The following is a 22439-nucleotide window of genomic DNA, read 5'->3' as shown; positions in this document are numbered from 1 at the left end:
AAGTAATTGACACCATTTTTCTACTTCTATTATTATTATTATTATTATTATTATTATTATTATTATTATTGTTGTTGTTGTTGTTGTTGTTGTTGTTGTTATTTATACAAATGTAGTTGTGCTTGACCCAGATTTGAAAAGAATAGGCTTTTTTCAAGATAACATCTGCTCCCACGTCCTCTACTAAAAATAACATCACTTCAAATAGAGATTCATGTGAAATCAGGTTCTAAACCACTTCAGTCTCCAATCCTGAATAAAAGTTTAGGCCATTATAACTCTAATCAGATTTAATTAAATACTCCATTTCTCAGGTCTGTGTGTTCATCCAGTACTTGAGTGGAGCAAGTGGACTTGCTTTGATATCTTGGTAGACTATCATTTTTGCAAGAGTAACGTGATTTTGTTTGTTTCTTTTCTTTTCCAGTGAGTGTAAAATGTTATATGTACAATTTGTTGTTTCGTTTTTTTTGTTTGTTTGTTTTTTAGATGCATCTACTCTTTAATTAGTGGTAGGTTATGTTGCTGTTTGTAATGGGGTTGTTCTTTCAGTCTGGGTTTGTTCAGGTCCATCACATCTTGAATGAAATCTAATTAACTTTGCATCTATTAAAAAGTGCTCATTATCTAATCACCCATAGGGCGTTTTCAGATCAGTTTTATCTCCCTCTCTCTTTTTTAATTATTTCAGACATGCTGGATTTGAGTGGTTTTTCATTGGTCCATTTTGGAGAACTACATCTCTAATACCAGCACTTAGAGAACTTTTTTTCCATTTTATTTACTAGAATTTTTTTTCCAACAACAATAAAGCATTTCAAAATTTATTAAAAACAAATGCAAAATTTTCAATTTACAGAGGCAAAAAAAAGACTACTGCAAAGCAGACTATTGTTCATTTCTTTATGAGCCTACCAGATCCAGGCTTTTGGCTGCTTCTTGTATTTCAATCCTCAATTTCTTAACTGTCTGCATTATAGTTTCATTATGACTAATGGATTTATAATTTCTAAAGACCAAGAAGATTTTGTGGGGAAAAAAGACAATTTAAGCTCCATACATTTTTTTTGTTTTATCTATATATTATAAAATATTAAATCCAGATGAAAAAGTTTTAACATCCTTCTCTAACGAACTTTTGTACAGTATTTGACAACAGTTAATTTAATTGGATGTTATTGTTGCAACAAGGGCTCCTACAGACCAAACTGACATTAACAATCAGCTGTGTTAAAAGATCTACCTGCTAGGAAACTATATATTTGAGTGCACATAAATAGCACTCAAACACACCGCAAAGACCAAACTAATTTAAATTAATCTAATCCCTACTGCAGCCTGGTAGAAAGTACCCATGAAAACGTGTGGTATTTAGCAAGAGAAGAAAGCAGGCATGAATTTTTGACTTTTAAAAGAGTGGAGTCACAGCACGTTTGTACAGCACTATATTGAGTAAGCACCACAATCCCGTGATGAAACATTGCAAACCTAATGGAAGGAGTCTCTTCCAGCATGACCAGCATGTTAGACAGCACTATCAAAGGTTTGTATAAAGGAATATATTTTTTGAAGAATGTCGTTCTATCACCATAAAATTAGAATACTTAAAAATCAGTGACAATGCACACTGGGGCTTCGTGTTCTTTTGTTTTTTTTTTTCATTCGATTTTTCTACCCTAACATGGTTGGTGTACCACTGTAGAGTAACAGGTCAGATGTAACCACTTGGTTCATGTTGTACGTAGAGCAACAGGTTCCTACATAATATCACCCACATATGCAGGACACACTCAGATGTAGGTTAATCACACACAACAAAGCACTGACATCATGGCCAACAAGACAGCTAAGCAGGAACAGCTGCCTTGTTGTATCCAGCCACATCACAGAAGAGTGACGCAACTGTGTGTGTGTGTGTATGTGTGTATGTGTGTGCGTGTATGCGTAGGAGTGTGTGCATGTCTGTGTATGTGTCTATAAGAGTTCAGGTCAGCACTACGTCTGTATAGGAGAGGCGGCAGTGGTGTGGCTAGTGTGGGAGAGATGAATCACAAGGTCAAACTGAAGTTACATTCCAGCGAAAGGGGAAGAGGAAGAGAGAAGAAAATAAAAAGTCAAAGAAAATGAGAGCACACAATCCAAAAGTCAGACAGAGAACAGGAAAAAGAAAGGAAGACCTGACAGACAGAGGCATTTCACATTTTAGTGATTTAGTAGCACATCCTCACGTAAATTCAATTTAGGACTGATCAGCCCAAAGCAACGATCACATGATGCATGCAGTGACTTTCTGTCTGCTCAAATGGACATGTCTTTCCATGCCTGCTGTGCTATGTGTTCATGTTGCCTACTGATAGTTGTGTGTGAATGGTCTTCTCAGCTGGGGAAAGTAGGGAATCCTGCCCAGACATTCCATGGCACAGATTCCCAGAGAGTTTCCACTACAAGTAAAACACACATTCACACTGTCTTACAGGATGAATTCTTTTCTAATGTACTATGTAAAACAAACAAAACACAACACTTTCAATTAATAACCTATTGGTCTGTTAGTGTCATGAAGAGTAACAAATTAGAGCTTAATCAGGTTGGTTGTTACAGAGAACAGTTACAGCAGCCTGCAACCTGCACCCAAAATGCAAATCTCAGCCATGACACAGCCCAAAACGGGGTTTCCCATAATGCAAACTGAGGACAGTCCCTCCAACTTAAAAGGTTATTTCTGCACACTGAGATACAGTAGAGTGAAATGTATTAATACATGACTCACATATACCTGCAGCGATGTTGTAAACCTGCCATGCCTCGCTAAACAAAATACAAAATTTAAAGCTGTTCACCGATTACTAATAGTAAATCTCAGTGGGTTAAGACATATGATTTGTCACAAGACTCAATGCAAATTTTGTAGATAAATAGATTATTAATGGTTAAATAGATGACACAAACATACTAAAATATTAAAGTAAAATCTAGTTAACAAGCCTATGCATCTACAGTTAATGTCTGTGAGATGGTACAAAGGGATATCACTGTTTTGGTCATAAAGGTCTATTAACTCAATCCAATGCTGGTGATCAATGTGTTAGGGATCCCTCTAAATATTATTCTATAGTTATTCTAAAATATATTTCTCACATGAACTGATTTTCTGATTTACTACAAAAAAGACCTGCATCATTGCAGCCAAATCTCAAACGCAAACCACAATTGCTTTCCGCATCTTTTATTTACAGTCTGTGATTAAAACAAAGCATCATTAAGTGTCCTTATAACTGATCAGAAATGTAAGTAGCTAAAAAAAAATACTAGTTTCATCTAAATATTGTCACAAGATGAAAATAAAGCAACTTTCAGGCATAGTGTGATTTATCACCAAGAGTCTACATTAATGTTAAAACCCACCTGGCACATCCCACTTGAATGGAAGCTTTCTTCCATGATAGGAAACTCCATACTGACTGGGTCTTAGTACGAATGCAAAGTTACTTATGTTTCAGCTTTTCTTCTACTTTGCCTTCCTGGCTCAGTGGCCCAATAATATTTACTATACAAATACCTCTTTTAGTGCACAGTGGTCAAAGGTCAGCTATGTTCAATAGACTGAATAAAAAGAAACATGTAGCCACCAGATCTGTATAGTGAAGCCAATTGACATGTACCCTAGAGTGCAATACCATGAGATAGATAAAAGATAAAAACTCCAACAGGCTGCTAAACTGAATGAGATCATTTCTTTAATGACATGTTACATTTGATTTATGACCATTGAGATCGGGACCATTTTTCCATTGTTTTTTGCTGCTTGTTAGCTTTAAATTGATTACTTTTCTGTTAATCTTTATTGTGATTTTCAAGATTTTTTACTGCCTTTATATTTAGTATTAATATTATAAAACAAACACTTTTATATATAACTGAAGGAGAAACAGTTACTTTAAAGCTTGATAAATCAAAAGGTATGACTTATGAAACTTGCTAAATAAGCTAGCCAGAGGGTGCAAGCATTAGATCCCTTACTTCCATGTGAAAATTGTCAAGATTTGTGCTGTGCACATGTATAACTTGATACTTGTGAAGCCGTTTCATATATCTTATATAAGTAGTCTGTATCATGAACAATAAATCATGGATGGACTTGTCTTTATATAGCTCTTTTCCAGTCAGCTTGATAACCCAAAGCACTGTACACTACATATCACATTCACCCATTCACACACACACACCCCAACAGGCACATCGGGAGGCAACGTGGGGTTAAATCATCCACTCAAATCATCAATTTACTGTTTTTTTTTTTGTTTTTTTTTTTTAACTTCCACATGGGATAAATTAGGTTTAGGTTTATGTATTCAGTAAATTTTGTGCCAGTCTACTGAGTAAAGATATTTTAGAACATAAATAAAAACCTTGGCCTGGTCGAATGCAATAGCTATATAGAGACAAGTGGACCGCAGGAAGAGCTGCTGCCTTGGCACATAAAAATAAACAAATAAGCATGTTACTAAAAATGAAACAGTCAAATGGTGGCTACAGAGGAAATGAATTACATGAAGATATAACTGTCCATAGAGAACAAAAAAAGTGTAATAGTTGACAGCAAGAAGCTTAGACAGTAAGACAAAGTACAATACTCCGTGCAGTAAACACAACAAACTTGCACCATACATACAGTAACAGTGATTTGGTACAAGTCTGTCACAGAATCAAAGCTTAAAGCCAAATGAACAGAAAGGAGATCTGGTTTCCATAAGACCGAAGTAACACAACTTTTCCCTTCTTGTTTTTCCTCAGTCTCTCTGTCAGTGCCTCAATTCTAACAGTTTCTCTCCTCCACCCAACTATTCATTTATGCATCCATCCATCAGTGTCTCCACCACTGTCCCCACTGTGTAGAGTGGGCCAGGGAAGCATTTCCACAACTCTGGCCAGAAGAGCTTCCAAGTCTTTACAGACACATAAAACTGCACAAGATTTCTAGAATTACACACAGAAACAACAAGTGCCAAGAATTGTGTAAGTCCCAGGCATACCTTATGTAAGGACCAGATATGTTCTTCAGGGAAAAGAATATGTAGACTATGAAAAGGGCATCTTTGACAGAAACACATGGCTCCTCACATACACAACTAAACGTACAGACACAATAACGGCTACTGGCCATAATTATTGTTGAGGTAATGGTATTGCTTACGCCACTGTGGTTACCTCATGTAGTCTGTTTCTATTTCTAACTGCTTTGAATGCGGTGACTCGTGCTGTGTTTTGTGAGTATGTGTTTGTGCATGTGTGTGTGAATGAGCTCCAACCAATGTCTTCTTTAAGTCTGATAAATGGCCAATTATAGCAGCTGTCTTTCAGTAAGAGATCAGAAAAAACCCACAATAGATAGATAGATAGATAGATGGACAGACGGACGGACAGACGAACAGATAGATAGATAGATAGATAGATAGATAGATAGATAGATAGATAGATAGATAGATAGATAGATAGATAGATAGATAGATAGATAGATAGATAGATAGACAGACAGACAGACAGACAGACAGACAGACATCCGTTTTGCATGTGCAGCCAGTACAGATGCTAATTCTGATAGTGTATCTAACCTGTTTAAAGTGTGATCAAACTTTTGTTTCAAAAAGCACAAAAGCTTCTACAGTTTTTTAAAGACATTTAGAAGGTGGGTCCTAAATATGGAGTCCCAGCTCCCCCATTCCAAGCTTGGTGTGGAAAGCAACCAGAGCAGTGTTACTTAGCTGTATTTCCACAGTGGGAGACTGTTCCTAGATAGAAGCTGCAGTGGAACTTCCCCACCTCATGAAGCAAAGGAACACAAGGAGAGAAGGACTAAAGGAAGGAGTGAGTGGTAAATGTGAAGAAGGGAAGAGAGTAGAAAGATTTAACAGAGATTCCAAAACAACACGAGAAGAATGAATAGTGAAGACAGAGCTGACGCTGCTGTGGGACGGGTCTACAAACACAATATAAGTGGTTAGTCTGAGGTTATGACCTGCCATCAACCTGAGTCTGGTCAGCTGGCCTTCTGAGATTACAAGAGCAGCCTACAAAGTACATACACAAAGCGTTTTACATTAAAAACATAAAAAACCCATCTCTACCAATCCAAATCCACCACATCAAAAACACAAGTCACAAATATACACATATACACGCACACACCTATAGACATGCACACACATATACATAGAAAAATGTTCTCTAAAAGTGCTGTCTTAACTTTCTGACAGTATTGCGGAAAATAAAATAAAATAAAATAAACAGAGGAAAATATGGTATTAAAGACATGCGTTAAATCCTAATCTGACACAATCAGAAAATAATAAAACTAGATTTAGACCATTAAAGACTAGGAGAGAAGTAAATGTAAATAAAAGACTAGTTATGAATACTAAAAATATATTCTATTCAAAGCTTTACTCTGAATCTACTGTATGTTTTTGTCTATGAATCCTGCTTTGTCTGCATTTTGTGCTTTACAAACACATAACAAAGAGATAAAAATTATTATATGAGATGTGAATTTTTAAAACATTTAACACCCTATGCTTGTACGTAACATTGACCTTTGTTTCTGTGATCACATGGACCCATGGTCAGGGCCTCCTTAAGTATAATTTTTCAAAATGAAGGGGTAACTTCATTGAAGGGTGAAGTTAAAGCTAAACTGTAATCTTCTCCTCTCCATCCAGCCATCCTCTCATCCCACAATATCATAAAAATGTATATTTACCCATTTCAAGCGATACAAATCTGCAAGTGGCATAATAAAATGATAATTTAATCAAATAAAAAAAAGAAAAGAAATATAGTCCTTTGTTCTTTTTTATTTTAAGAAATATATTATTCAATCCTCTTTATACATGCCGATACATGTGCCTGTCAGGTATGTTCTAAAGCAACACAGTGACCTCAAGACTAGGTGCCTTGAAACAAGTATTATAATAGTGTTTCTTAAAGTTTGACAAGACTGTGTACACACTGTGGATGTACACAGTGTGATTTAAGACTATCCCTGACAAAAGATGACTGTAAAATAACTCTGGCTTGCTCAATGCAACAACACTAACAAAACAGGTTGAATCTTAGTCTGTGTGCTCATTGTTATTACAGTAATACTGAATAGAAAGTGGCAATTATGAAATAATACTCTAAGAAAAAAAAACATTTATTAACCAGGTGTGTTGCAGCAGGGAGACATCTAAGACCTGCAGGACAGTGGGCTGTGGGGACCAGGGTTGGGGACCTCTGATTTATCTTCCCTGTTGTGCTAGATCTGTGTCTAAACTTTCGACTGGTGTTGTATATATATATTCGCTTTGATAAGGCTTCTGCTGTTAAGGTCTAGTCTGTAAAAATCACATAACAAAAATCATTTGTTATTCAGGAGCAACTGATGAGTAGTACTTAATTTAAAAACATAAATAAATTTTAAAAAAAGTGATGCAAAGTGAACAAAATTTCAGAACTGCATAAATTATAAATCAAACTAATGGAAAAGTTTTATTTATGGCTCATATTCTTGTTAAATGTGCTCCTTGACTAAATAGAAACAACATGCTTAAATGAACGTCATTACAGCTTCAATACGTAGGGGACGTTGTATCATTGTTGAAAGAAATACTATGAGTTTTAAAGTTAAATAGAATATATGAGCCAAACATATTATCAAGCTATTTAGAATTATATATTTTCTACAGTCAACAAAATACTTTTGCACACACATTTTTATCGCATCCATTGAATTAGGACAGCACACCAGGCCGAAACTCTAAATGAACTTATTTACCTCAGAAGCATCCAACTGTCCAAACATTACCAACCAAACATTTAGACAACGGAGCCCTCTCTAATAGAGTTAGTTAGGTGAATCACATCCGGTGAGTAAGAAGATTATTCAACAAAGAGGGAGGAGAGGAGTGCAGTCTTCATCGTCCCAGTGACAGAGCCTGGTCTGCTCTAATTTTCACTCCCACTATCACTGCAGGATCAATAGCGCATAATCATAATCATAGAAATTTCACAGATACACACAGACGCAATGGTGACTGGAGAAGTACAGCTGCACTGTAGCACTACTGCTGCATAACCTAATAAATATAACAGCATTAGAAGGAAGTGTGTTGTTTGGGAGGTAGTTTAGTTATATTGAGCATAATTTTTGTAGAGGGAGGAAAACAAACCAGCAACTACAATGTACAAATTTTCAAATCATCATGCACATTTTTATTTATTTATTCATTATTAAATGTAAGAGTCCTAGATTTTATCATGTGTGTGGAGAGCAGCTTGGTGTTTAAAAAAGAGCTGCTACTTGGAGGCCTTCTTTGAAAAAAATAATAAATCAAGTCATGATAGAAATATAGGCTTTAATATTCCTTTTTTTTTTCAACTTGAGAATAAAAAAATAATAAGAAATATAAATTCGCCTCAGCTGCTAAGATTTACACTTTTATGCATGTGTGTATGTGGTCATCCTCACACATCTGTGGGAGGAAACTAAGCTAAGTCCTCAAATGAAATGAAGATTAGTTTTTTTTTAAACTAATAATTTTACCATACTGGAACTGTGCAGGAAAGTGAGAATAATCAATTAATAATTAGAATAATTGAATCTGATTCCTAATATTACTAAAAATAATATATGACAGCATAACACCCTGTGAATATCTTACATCAGCATGAAGTTGTGTCAACATTTTTGGGCACTGCACTCCCACACAACAAGTCAGCACTTCCAGTCATGAGGAGCGGCTGTGTAAATACTTGTTCCTCAGCAATGCCGATGAATGTGTGTCAAGAGGGAAGTCCTGACGCTTCTCTTTGACTGGAGGAAATCTTTTTTATGGAAATTACAGGGAGTGTCTCCCACTCTCACTGAGAACTTCTAGGAAACTTTCAAAGGTCACAGTGGGATTATTTCGAGTTGGCACCCACACAGCATTTATGATATGTTATGATGCACATATTCCCGCATTCAAGTAATTATTAAATATCTCGCAACAGTTATGAAGAGATTAAATGTGAAGGTCAGAACTGAGATGCATTGAATCATAAATGGAGGCATTAAAGAACAGAGGTTCAACGATAAGTACAAGGCAACTTTCAGTAAATATGAAGATCAATCTTCTTATGCAATGCCGGCTTGGTGTCAAATCAATCTGATACCAGTGTTGAAACTGCTCCATAACAGGACATCATGCCATGTCGTATTTTAGTTTGCTTAGGCAGGAGAACTACATGCTGTTTTCCCACCACAAAAAGAGGAAATATCTAATTACTTTCAAATCAGATGTTCATATTAAGAATAACCTTCTGAAAGATGTTTCCTCCATGTGCTTCATTTCCTTTTGTGCTAAATCTCAGTAGTTATGTTGCATTAGCCTAATAGAAAAAATAAATTAATTAAAATGCTAAATGTAATTCAAAAGCAAAGCAATTAGACAATTAGCTGTTTGGGACCCTAAGCCACATGCAGAAAATATATAAATGTCTAGAAATACAGTATACTGTTTTAAATATAAAAATATATGTTTGTATGTAGATAGGTAGCTAGATAATAGATAGATAGATAGATAGATAGATAGATAGATAGATAGATAGATAGATAGATAGATAGATAGATAGATAGATAGATAGATAGATAGATAGATAGATAGATAGATAGATAGATAGATAGATAGATAGATAGATAGATAAGAATGACTAAAAGGTATTTAAACCCATATTTTTTACTGTGCTGCAAAGGTTATGAGACATAATTTCCTGTGCTAGTTCAGTGAAGGTGATGGTCTGGGCCTGACCGCTAACAAACAATGGTTGGGTTCTGCCACTGAGATCAAAGTCTCCTGACTTCATCTGACACCCACTGCAGTCACATTGAGTAACAGTGACTTTTCACCAGAATGTCATGGTAAAAGGACTTTCTAAGAATTTGATATTTATGAACTAAAATATAAGTTTTAAATAAAATTCCCCAAAACTTACTCAAAAACATCAGTTTTACAGAATGTTTTTTTTTTCTGAATTATTCTTACAATTATTTGATTAAATACAAATATACTACTGCCTTTTTTTAAGTCCTCCTTCATAGTTTTCTAAGCTAACCATCTTGAACTTCAGGTTTACGTGTTAAAAGGTTAAACATTATTCAAAATATCAAGACAAGCTAGGATGTTGAAAAATTACCTTAGTGACTTTAGTCATCTTGAGTCAACCTCAAAAAATTATTTTAAGATGTACAAGCAGGCATCCACACACAGATTCATGTGTGTGTTGTCACAGATGGCCATAGGCAAAGACACGATCAGACAAGTTTCTTTCCAAAAATTACAACTTGCTGTTCCTTCTCTCCTAAATAAGCTGCACATACCTGTTGCTTATACGGTTTAAAGCTATTATGTCTCATTAACAACAGGGGTTGCCCACACTCATTGAAGCATGTCATTCATATAATGAGTGGAGGAGTGTGAATGGAAGCTTGGTCATGGATGGATGCATAGTTGCATTTAAAGAATGTCTTACTCCTTCACCTTTTCTTTTTCATTCACTATTACAGTATGCAGCTTCTCAACATAATGTGGAGTTTTCTCCCAAATGACTTCACGAAACCGCTCCTGAACTGAAACTAGTCACTATCGTTTTCAAGATTATGTCCTTTTACTTAGTGACATCACCAGGAATCATGTTTAAATAATACCCGATTATTGGTTAGCTGTGTCCTACAGCATAGAATAAGCAGCTTTTTTTTTTTTTTTGACCAATCAGCAGACCAGTCAGAGCGGCCTCTCAGGAAAAAGGCCTAAAATAAAACAAGTGTAAGAAGCATTTTAGGACTTTTATACACCAAGTTGGCAACCATCTATGGAACACAACCACTGTCTCTCTTGTAGTTTTTGTGCATGTGTGCCCCATCAGACTGGACAGATCTAGACCATTCTAGTATAAGCAATGAGTCCAAAGGAAGGAGGTGGCAGTTTCGTGAGAAGGCAAACAGCTAACTTAACATGTCATGCATTGTGTTTTCTCATTTGCCTTCAGTGAAGACCAACAGATCATCATGACTCAAGAAAGACCAGTTCTGTATTAAGTTACCTGACATGCATACTGCTATGCTTTTTTCTTATTTCATATATCTACCAAGTCTTTCAGTTTCCCTCTGCACTGGCAAGCTATGTCTTGTGCAGGCATAGATAGTATGTCCTGGTAGGCTGTTGTAAGTCATCGTTGAGGTTTGTTTATGTGATATTTTGTTTCTTCAAACACTAGTGATTTGACAAGACCCAGCAGGGGGTGTCTTGACACTCATGTTCATTCTTCATGTTCATTTGTTGTTTAAGAACCCTTAGAAAGGTGATGAAATGTGTTAATGTAAAACAAAAACCTTTTTTCCTCTTTGTAACTAACTCTGCACTCATATTTTCCCACTTTTTTTAGCACTAAATCACTGAAGAGCCCAGTACAAAGATAAGCCAATTTTCCATTAAATACTGAAGCAAATTTGAAGTGATTTCTTGTTTTGATGTGAAAATTAAATGTGAACCAAATATGTTTAGTTGACTGATTCAAAGCATTCAAGGCTGCATAAGTTGAACATGGTCAGCAATGGCCTTCAGGACAACTTTTAACAAACTAGAAACTACAGCGCCCACATCAAGGGAAAAAAACTGCAGCAAATTCTGTGACAGACATCCACCAGAGAAAAAACAGCTCTTCTTCAGAAATTATTTTAATCTCTCGGAATATCTTATTATATCATAGCTGGGAAGATGCCAGTCAGTTGTATAAGTTTGTTTGCTGGCCACAACTAGAAACAGGTCAGAAGCTACTGAAAAAAATGTGTTTCATGTATTCTTTAAAAAGCATAAAAACGTTCTTACTTGTACAGTTTTTAAAGAAATTTAGAAGGTGGGTCCTAAAGATGTAATCCCAACTCCCCCTCCCAATTTTGGTGTGGAAAGCAACTAGAGCAGTGTTATTTTGCTGAATTTTCACAGTGGGAGCCTGTTCCTGGATAGAAGCTGCAGCAGAATCCCTCTTTTTCCCTCCGGCATGAAGCAAAGGAACACAAGGAGAGAGAAAGAAACAGAGATGTCAAAACAACATGAGATGAATGAATAGTGAAGACAGAGATGATTCTGTGTATAAACACAAGCTAAGTCTGAGGTTATGACCTGAATCTGGTCAGCTGGCCTTCTGGAAGTTTACAAGGGCAGCCTCTGCTCCAGAAGCACATGCAAATACATACTAACCAAGCTACATTAAAGTACACATAGGACTTTTTTAACTTAACATTGACCTCTATATCAGTGATCACATATGGACCCATGGTCAAAACTCCCTAGAGCATCATTTATCATAAGTGAAGGGTTAATTCTTTTGATGGATGAAGTTTAAGCTAAACCATAATCCTCTCCTAGTCAACACCAACAGCAATGGAGGACAAAACTTAAGTGGAAACAACAATAGTGGCACACAGGAGTCAAAGCCTGATCTTGTGACCCAAGACACCACCACTTTCTACCTTGTTCAACAGGCTTACTTGTTCTTTTAATGACATTACCTGTTGCACAGTACTAGAACATCTGCTTTTGAAAATTAGTATTACTACTGTACAAATCAAAGAACTAAAGACAAGCATTTCTCAGTGTTAGTTATATAAGTTTGTTTACTGACAGCGAAAAATGGTTTTCATGCACTTCTGCTTCTTTAAGTAAAACTAAGACTTATAGAGGACAAGCTACATAATTTACAACACAAAAATGTATTACTAGTAGTGGTGTTTCTATTTTGTGTTTATGTTAAATATTTACAATGACCAAGAACAACTTCAGGCTAAAATAAATTAATTAATAAATGTTAGGTAAATTCCTTTAGAATCAGAGTCTAGATTTGGTGCATGCCCACTAACTGCTATTACTTATAGACTCGCAGATTACATTAAATCAGAGGATATTTAATTATTAATGTTATCACTGACCTGACACCAGAAACTTATCAGATACGTCATAAAAGCATCAAAAGTCTCAGCAGGGGAGAATGGCCCAAACAAGGAAACTTTCCACCCCTGCCCACGGCAGTGACTCATGCAGAAATGCAACCACTTGTTTATCTCTGTTGTGTGTGTGTATGTGCGTGTGTGTGTGTTTGCCCTTGTACGAACCCATGTGGTCAGCATGTCACCCAAAGTCTGAAGGACAGTGAGGTACACACAAAATGCATACATTTAGTTCATATGCTGAGTAAATAAATTGATAGGCAAAAATCACAGAATACGCATGCACACACAACTCAGCTCAAGTATTGCTCAAGTGTTGAACATTTGAAGGGCAACAAAGACACTGACTCAGCAACCAAAATGTGTCATAGTCTTTATATGAAGCCAAGCAGAACTACAAGCTGTTGAGCAGGTACCTGGGCTGAATGAGTGGGCGTGAAATGAGCAGAGGTGAAACTAATGGAGGTTTGCAGGGCATTAACTTAGATGGCATAGGTAGGTATTACAACAAAGCAAGGCCCAGATGTGAACAACAAAAGGTCAACTGTTTCTCACACATGCAAGAACACACATCTCAATCAACAAATGCATGAACTCCAATTTACTCTCTGTTAGGATTCACAGACTTCAAAAAGTTACTGTATGATCCCGGGGTAAAATAACCCTTGTTTATTTCAAATCTATCTGCAAACTGCAAGAAAATGAGCATCTAATCCTCAGATACTTTCAGTATCACTGTCTGTGTTCAAGTTGACTCTGACTGCATTCTCACTGTATTGAGATTCTACCTTTTTGCTCATCTGATATCCTGATTTCAAAACTCTAAAGAGTCCTGCACAGATTCAACTCTAAAGACAAGACCACATTGTACACAATGACAGACGTACACACACATATAGATTAAAATTAGTTTATCTGTTTTTATAGTCTCTTAGAAAATGGCCTTTAAACAACTGCCTACACTTAAGTGACTCATGTGCCCTCTGTTCCCATTTTTCCACATGCTATCTTACAAATTACACCCACATACTCTTAAAATCTCTACTAGTAGTTAGGTTAAATACTTGTAAGCATCAGCAAAATTTGTTTTTTGTACATAACTACAATGTCAGGTAGCTTGACTTCTGATTGGCACAACTGATCCACAGGACCAATGTTACTGTTGTTTTGAAGGGGAAAAATGAAGAGACAACACTGAAAAAATATAGACTGATGCCCAGATACTAAATTAAATGAAATCTTAAAAATGTCTCTTGTAAATGACAAAGCATCAGGCTTGAAAGTTAAACGCATATGTTGAATCAAACTAAATTGTTTCATATAAAAAATATCAGCTTGTTTCGGTATTTTCAGGAGTTTCTGTATTAGCATTGTTTGTTTGGGGTCTTTGTGGATACACGGGGGGGAAAGCACACTCATCAATGCCCTATGTGACATTTTTAGCAGAAAAATTTGGTTGAGTATAACAATGTAAACTAAAACTTTCAATTTCCACATTATTGTTAACAAATAGTTCCAAATAACACTGAGGCCGCACTGAATTCAGATTTACAAATTGATCTTTAGGTTAAATTTAAACTCTCCACACATATACTGGACTGAGAATGTCCACGGAAATAACAAGAAAAATCCCAAATCTGGTTTGAGGGGCTCTTTTTGTAAATCTGCTCTGTCACTATACGGAGGATGTGCATGCTTCACTGTTTGACATTTGATGCTTTAGCTAACAATTGTAATGTAGAAGTACACCATCATCTGCATGAGAACCACTGCTACACCTGATAAAAACATCAGTCAAAACTCCAGAGTATGGTCTACTGACCTGCTGCTGCACGCTGCTCTTGCTCTCTGAACTCTCACTGCATCTGTCCTTTGTGACTGACAGTTTTACACAGCACATGCAGTGGTATGCAGGGGGTTTGGTACCCAAAGCCATTATTTCTAATACGGAGACTAAATAAGTGAACAAAGAGAGTTTGCTTTAAGCAAACAGGATGGACAGATAGATCATGTGGAAATTGTTGCAGCTTTAAGATCATTTTCTGTGAGATTCTTGGCCTGTCTTGCATGCACTTTGTTTTTATGCTTATCCAAAAAATTTTAGTTATGTTCAGATTGGGGTATTGTAAAGGACATGCCAAAACTTCCACCTTGCACCTTTACAGTGAATCTGTGCATGCTACATCTATTATTTTAACTTCCTGAGCACCAGTAATCTACTTTGAGGATGTCATTTCTGCTGATTATTGGATAAAGTTTCAAGATTTAGATAGGTTTTTTTGGTTTTTAAACTTTGAACTTTGCATCAAAATGACTGAACTAAACAAAGCTATAAACATGGATGATAAAATGAAGTTGGAAATCCTATTTCACCCTTTTCTGCATCCTTTGAGAGACCAATTTATATTGTGTGCACCATTCAAAGTAACTTCACAGTAATTTCATAACTTCTGAATGCTATTGTAAATGCAGAGTGGTTGACAAAGAATATACCTGCCAGCATCCCCAAGCTTGAAGGGATAAACAAGCTTTTAGTAATCACAATGAGGTATCATTAGCCTGTTTTACTGATTAAGAGTTCCCATTTAAACACTGTTTTAAGACACTGTTTATCTCCTGAACCTAATAATATCATAAATAAATTCATAAATAAATAAAAAAAAAATAGGATTTTGTACATTTAGCTCGAGGCCAAACGCAGAAGACTGGGACCCACTTCAGAAATATAACTGGTTGCTTAAAAAGTTTGAAATAAAATATAATGTCATGTGTTGGAGCATACTAAATCTTGCTTCAACACGCGTGCTGCTCATGACTGTGTGTAAATTTGTGTGTAATGAAATTATTTGAATGCATCGTTTCTACAACATTGTGCTTAAAGAGGCTTCTGTGTGAGTGCACAAAGACTTGAAGATTTCAGTCATGATGTGAAGAGATAATCTTTTCATGCCTCATAAGCAGCCTTTGAAAATCTCCTACTGTCAGAACAAGCCTCCAACTCTACTTCCTCTCATGCCACACATGTGAACAGAAGATAATGCTGACTTGACAGCAAGATTGCTCAAGTTCAAATGAAAGTTTTGCACCCATCCCTCTAAATCCGCTTGCTCAACTTGTAGAATTAAGAAATATTTATAAATACATGCGGTACTTTAAATGTCACACCCACACACAGTCAGTCAATTCAATGGTTTTACCCAGGACTTGATGAAGTTAAATACAACCTCAGATGGACAACAGCACCTATTACATGATAACATTCTTTTTTTACAAAAAAAAAACTTAGCCAAAACACAGAAGTACTGTGTGAAAACATAAGTAAGCCCATACTGAAATAAAGAGAGTAAGTAGTTGCCAGGTACGGCTAATATATGCACTTTATTAATTAACCATTAGCAAGTGTGAACACCTCTATAAAAGCACAAGTTTTGGCAGCTGTTGATCTAAGTCATTCAGGTGTGTGTTAACATGATGCCAAATAGGAAAGACATCAGCAATGATTTTAAAGGAGCAACTGTTGCTATTGATCATTCTAAGGAAGGATAACACAAACACCTCATTCTAGCTGCCAAGCACAGTGGTGGAAGGGTAATAATTTGGGCTTGTTTTACAGCCACAGGACCTGGGCATCTTGCAGTCGCTGACTTTATCATAAACTTCCAACCACAAGAGAGCTCTGCCAAAAACAAATGTTAGCAGATCTCAACGAATTGAAGCAACACTATAAAATATAAAAGACAAATTCCGACATATGGACAATTCAGAAAAGTTATTTCAAGTTTTGTAGCCAGGGGTTGTTCTACTGGCTCTTGAGCCAATCTGTGGTCTTAACTTTTTGTTACACCTTGCATCTTCATTTTGGCTTAATTTTCATTAAACAGGTAAAAACATAGAGTAATATGTAATGTATTGTTGTTCAGTTAAAGGTGTATTCATCTCATTTTAAGAGCTAGCAAAGACCAGATGTTTTTTTTTTTTTTTATTAAAACTGACTATAAATGCACACAAGAACTAAGCGAAAAAAGGCAGAGTTGCATTCACACTGCTAACCCAGAGTCCTTTAGTGATATTTAGTACAACTTCTTCTCTACACTCCTCTCTCCTGTCTTTGGGCACTGGTGTGATAAGGTAGTGATGGATTGTATTACTCCTGGGGGGAATCCCCTGGCCAAGCTGTGTTTGTGTGTGTGCATATGTGTGCATCTCCACAGAAAGGGAAGAATGCAACCATTGAGCACCATGCCATTGCGCCAGCAATCCTTTCCCCCACACCAACACTCCCTCCCATCCTCGCTTGCTCTCTGACGTACAGTTGAAGCAGATTTGGTGACACAAAGATAAAAGCCTTCCACTGTTTCTGTCCTTCCTCTTTCTCCAGTGTCACCAGAGCACTGAGTGCTGGTGCTTTGGCCACAGACATAGAGAGCTCATTCAAACTGACACAATCACTTTTTACTTCAGTCCTCTGATAAGACAGAGTTCAATGCATCTTGGTGCAATATGTCCACCAGCAGCTCTCAACAGAGGGCATAAGATGTAAGTCTACACAAAACAACTGTGACAGGCTGTGCTTCTGAAGTACTTTTTATACAACAGACTCAACTCCTTTAACACTGAATAGTCCTACTGAGTAGCAGCAGACATTCAACCAATCTGATTCTTTATTGCTTCCAATTAAATTACGATGCAAGCAGAAAGTAAATCAAAATAACACATCAGATTTATAAAACTTTATTTGGCAAAAATGTAAATATAAGCTTTGGTTTGCAAAGTAATAATAATAATAATAATAATAATTACGCTTCTTGTGACTGAGCAGTAGAATAATGCAAGCACAACAGGAGAAGTGCATGCTTGGCAGTGAGTAAAAATGCACTGAATGTAAAAATAGTGATGTGCAAGATGTTTCAGTACACTGAAACTGTGCACTTAACAACACTCACATAATAACATTATAAGACTGTATCTCTGATCAAACCACAAAAAAATGGCACAAATGAGAAAATAAGGTGATTAGATTCATAAAAAACTGTGACTTCAAAGAGGCAGTTTTCAGAGGCAAGGACTGATTTTACATATGAAATGTGTATACAGCGTTTACATTTCCTCTTTTTGCCTCAGCTTGTTCCTCACACACTGATGACACTGCACAGGTTTGGGAAGAAATTTGAGTTCAACTCAGTTCACATATTCAAATTATGCAGATTATTTGCGGACAACAAAAGCCAATCCCACCTTAGTAAACAAGTCAGTTTTGTGTTTGAACTTTGGATTTTGCCAGAGTTAAGCTTGAGGATAAGCACGTATTAGTTATGATTTGGAGTGCGGTGAGTCTTAAAGGAATTAATGCAAATCAATGCAGCGTCCTCCTAAATGACTAAATTAGTGGCTGTTTATGTGAGTGTTAGTGAATGTGTGAGTGAGTCACCTGACATGCAACACTGGTGGACGCAGTTGATTAACCCACACATCAAATTCTATTAAAAGAACGTGGTCATAATCTCTAATCACTTCCATGTCTGGCGGAATAAGAGAGCAGGTTAATCTGGATTACACGTCACCGTTGTGAGGCCAAGGCAGCTGATGCGCTGACAAGGCAGCAAGAGTGGGAGTGAAAACACACACTTATACACAGATTTAGCAAAGAATATGCAAATAATGAAGATGAAGTTCTCTGCAAGGTAGTTTACCAATCAATATGACCAAGAGCCGCATATAGATCATGACAAAGAACAAAAAAAGGAACTAGAATTCAGTAGCAGAAATGCAATGTCTGAAAGGCCCTTTTGTGAAATAAATGATCCATTTATAAGGCCTTGCCCTTGATGACCCAAACATCACTTTATGACTAACAAGACAGAGAAACAGAGGACGTGCAGACAAACTTGTGATCTATGCCTATAGGATATGTTCTGTTCTGTAAAGCATGCGATTGGAACTAGGTCAACTTATAATTTACTAAGATTTTAATGATAAGACAGAAAATGAGAAACAGAGGATCCACATTAGAGAGCTGAGAGGACAAAGTGATGGCAGGTATAACATCTACTCTGTGAAGCACATAAATTAAGTGTTAATCACTATCAGATCAGATCAAGTGTAAATGTGATTTACAGTAAAAGCTGAAGTTTTAAATAAATCACAACTGACTGACCCTCTGAATGCCTGACGTCTGGCGGCATGTGATCTGCACACCCGGCAGCTAATTGTGGCACAATGGGAATGACTGGTGTTTACAAACGTATAAATCACGCCACGCTCTGACCGTGTTGCAAACAAACTTGGCACGTAGTGTGAATGCTGGATCTCCTGCACGTTTTAATCCAAACTGTACAAACAGAATTACAAAGGGAACGTGGAAGGAAATGGATTAAAGTGTGATGTAGAGGAGGATTTTGAGCAGCTTGGGGTCTTTTGGATCAAAATAATTACAATTTTGAGGTACATTCAGAGGGTTGGTATTAGTCACATTTTTAATAGATTGATGCAAAACCATTTCACTACATCTTAAAGTTATGCATTAAATATTCGGAAGTTGAGTTGCATAAGTATTTGCAATAAGATGTAGTGGAAGTATTACATTCAAAGTACTGGTTTGACCTGTCTGACTGGTATATAACTACATGAGATTATTATCACTGAGGCCTCATGCAATCAGTATGTTAATTGTTCTAGCTGTTCGAAGGTGGGTTAGGTTTAAACCTAACTAACCTCTAGTTATATTAAGAGAGACCCTTTTTTAAAGAACCTGTGACATGATGGAAAGGAAATAAAGGTATTGCTATTTTTTGTAAGATTTTGTGTGAGATAATGAATCACTTATTGAAATGAAGTCATGCATAAACATAGATGGAAAATGGCTGTTTGGTGGAGCAGTTAACAACTCAGACATCTGAAATGTGACTCACTACAAAATGCTTTTTGGCAAACGTCATAAGCCTAAAAATTTTAAAAGTCTGGTTTAATCTTGACCAATGCCTTCTAATTTTAGCTTGTCATGTTAAGGTAATCTATTGTGCTTCACGCTAATGAGTTTATTTAAAGCTCTTGAATCACTAATAACAATGGAAAGTACATTATTCTGAGTGGAGGTATAAAACTACCTCAGAAATTGTGCTTTAGTACTTGAGTAGCTCAATGTACTGTCGTTATTCTACATTTTTACACAGCAGAGTTTGCTTAGACGGCCATCCATTGCCCTATCGTAAGTGCATTGAGTGGGCTTTTCCTGTTGTATTTCTATAATCACAATTCCTCGGCAACTATCCCTTCAGTAGCGGCGGTGAGGTCTGGCTTCCTCTGAGAAGTGTGGACAAGCTGCGGTGCAGTGCGAAGCTCCAAGCCATCACATTCACAAACTTGTTGAGAAAGTCTGTTTGACTATTTATCTTCGGATCTACGGTCTTTTCCACCGCTTTCCCCGGAGAGGGAGCCTGTGGTAGAGATTTACTCTTGACAGCTCCTTTCTATTAGTTCCATCAGCTGACTGTAAAACTACCCTGCCTAATAACAGATTAACACTCAGTGTGCCGAATTTTGGAGCCGTGGTTCATTACAGACTGTATCCTATAGATATCATATTTTGCTTAATGAAAACAGGGACACGCTTTACGGATAAAAATACCTGTCTACGACTATATTTGGCTTGGCTAGATCACAATCGCAACGCTAAAATAGTAGGGCCCGCCCCGGTACAATGAATGGGCTCTCTGCTATCTCACCCTTCCTCCGTCGGCCAGCTGCTAAAATTAGCAACAAGGCTTGCGTCAATCACGAGCCTCAGTGCGTCAAGGCTGTCCCCGCCCACCAAATCTCATCATTGGTCAGAATTAGGACGTTGACTGAAAATACGCGCCTTGTGATTGGCGGTTATGAATTACTGATCTTACGCTACGACGAGACATTTAATTTTGAGGTTGCTGAGTTCGCTGATGAGATACCTTCTGGGTCTCTGTTTTGTGTGATATGCATAATTAATTAAACCAATTTTTATAATCGCGAATACATTTTCTCCCGTGGAATAAATAAATAAATTTGTCAACACATGCTATAGACTAATATAATCTTATTTTCATCTGAATGTATTGACAAAAAAACTGCTCAGACTTAAAATTGTCTTAAGATGTAAAATCTTGCATTTTATATTACTTCCTTCATACTATTTAATATAGCTCTGTCATATGTCAATAATTGTAAACACAAGATTTTTCACATAACTCATTCAGACTTTACTTTTTCTGACTGGTTACAGTAGCTTACATACTTCCTAAGTAAAAAACAAAGAGAAAACAAAAAGAGAGGTTATTATAGTTTTGTTAAACTTTACCTCAACCTAATTTATTTATGTTTCTTATCTTATCTTTCTTTATGACTATGAAAATTTATAAGAGAGATTTATAGTGATGTCAGGGTCATATTTTATACTGAAGATCTTGGTACACAGGCTTCTGTTGTCAAAGAAAGTATGAGAAGGGTTTTATCTGAAAAACGTCTTCCCATACATATTATATAATATGACAGTTTAACATTATTATCAACAATCAGTTCACTTCATGAAATTTAGAAACACACATATACACAAAATGAAAAATAACTGTTACTGATTGACAGTAAAGCAGGCTATTATCATTTTGACAACTGTAAGTTTAGGAGTTAAGTTAGATTCTTTAAGGCTTTTAGGCAAGATAAGGGTCCTTACATCCCACATGGGAAAACATCATAGGGCTATCTCTATTTGGTAATATGTAGTAGAACATAACTAAGCGCCCTGACTCTTATTCGCAATCACACCTGACTAACTTAAAGATTCTTCTTATCTTACTCATTAATTTCCATTTTATTAAACTTAAGAGATCTACTCTGATAAATCTAAGAGACAAACTGTGTTTTTACTCTGCTGCATTTGTTTTAGTTTTAGTATTGCTAATCAGAAAGGCATCTAACACCGACTGGGAATGTCTTTTGTAGAACAAATGTATTTACTTCGCTGTTTGTAATACAGTTACTTTTGTAAAGTTCTGAAAACATTATTTTTACTTAGAATTTTTATACTTTGGAATTTGTAGTTTAACTTCTGTAAGGGATCTAATTTATGGACAGATTACCAGCTATTTGTGGTGACCCAACAGGTTCGTGGTCACTGATTTTATGTCTGACATATAAATAGAAAAGAAAATTTGGAAAGGAGCTGTTTTTTGGGGGGGGGGTTAAGGAGAAAACGGGCAACAGCAATGACAATTTCTTTTGCATACGTTTCAGTATTGGCAAAGAAAGTAAGCATCACAGATACGAATAAAAACACATGAAGATTTAAGTAAAGAGTTTCAGTCAAAAAAGTCTCAATCAAGATACATCAAACAAACTTCACAAATATAAAAAGTCCAAACACATCAATGCAGTCAAATAAACGAGCAATGCC

This window comes from Melanotaenia boesemani, chromosome 6, assembly GCF_017639745.1.
Source record: "Melanotaenia boesemani isolate fMelBoe1 chromosome 6, fMelBoe1.pri, whole genome shotgun sequence".
Classification (NCBI taxonomy): Eukaryota; Metazoa; Chordata; class Actinopteri; order Atheriniformes; family Melanotaeniidae; genus Melanotaenia; species Melanotaenia boesemani.
This window is presented reverse-complemented; position numbering follows the sequence as displayed.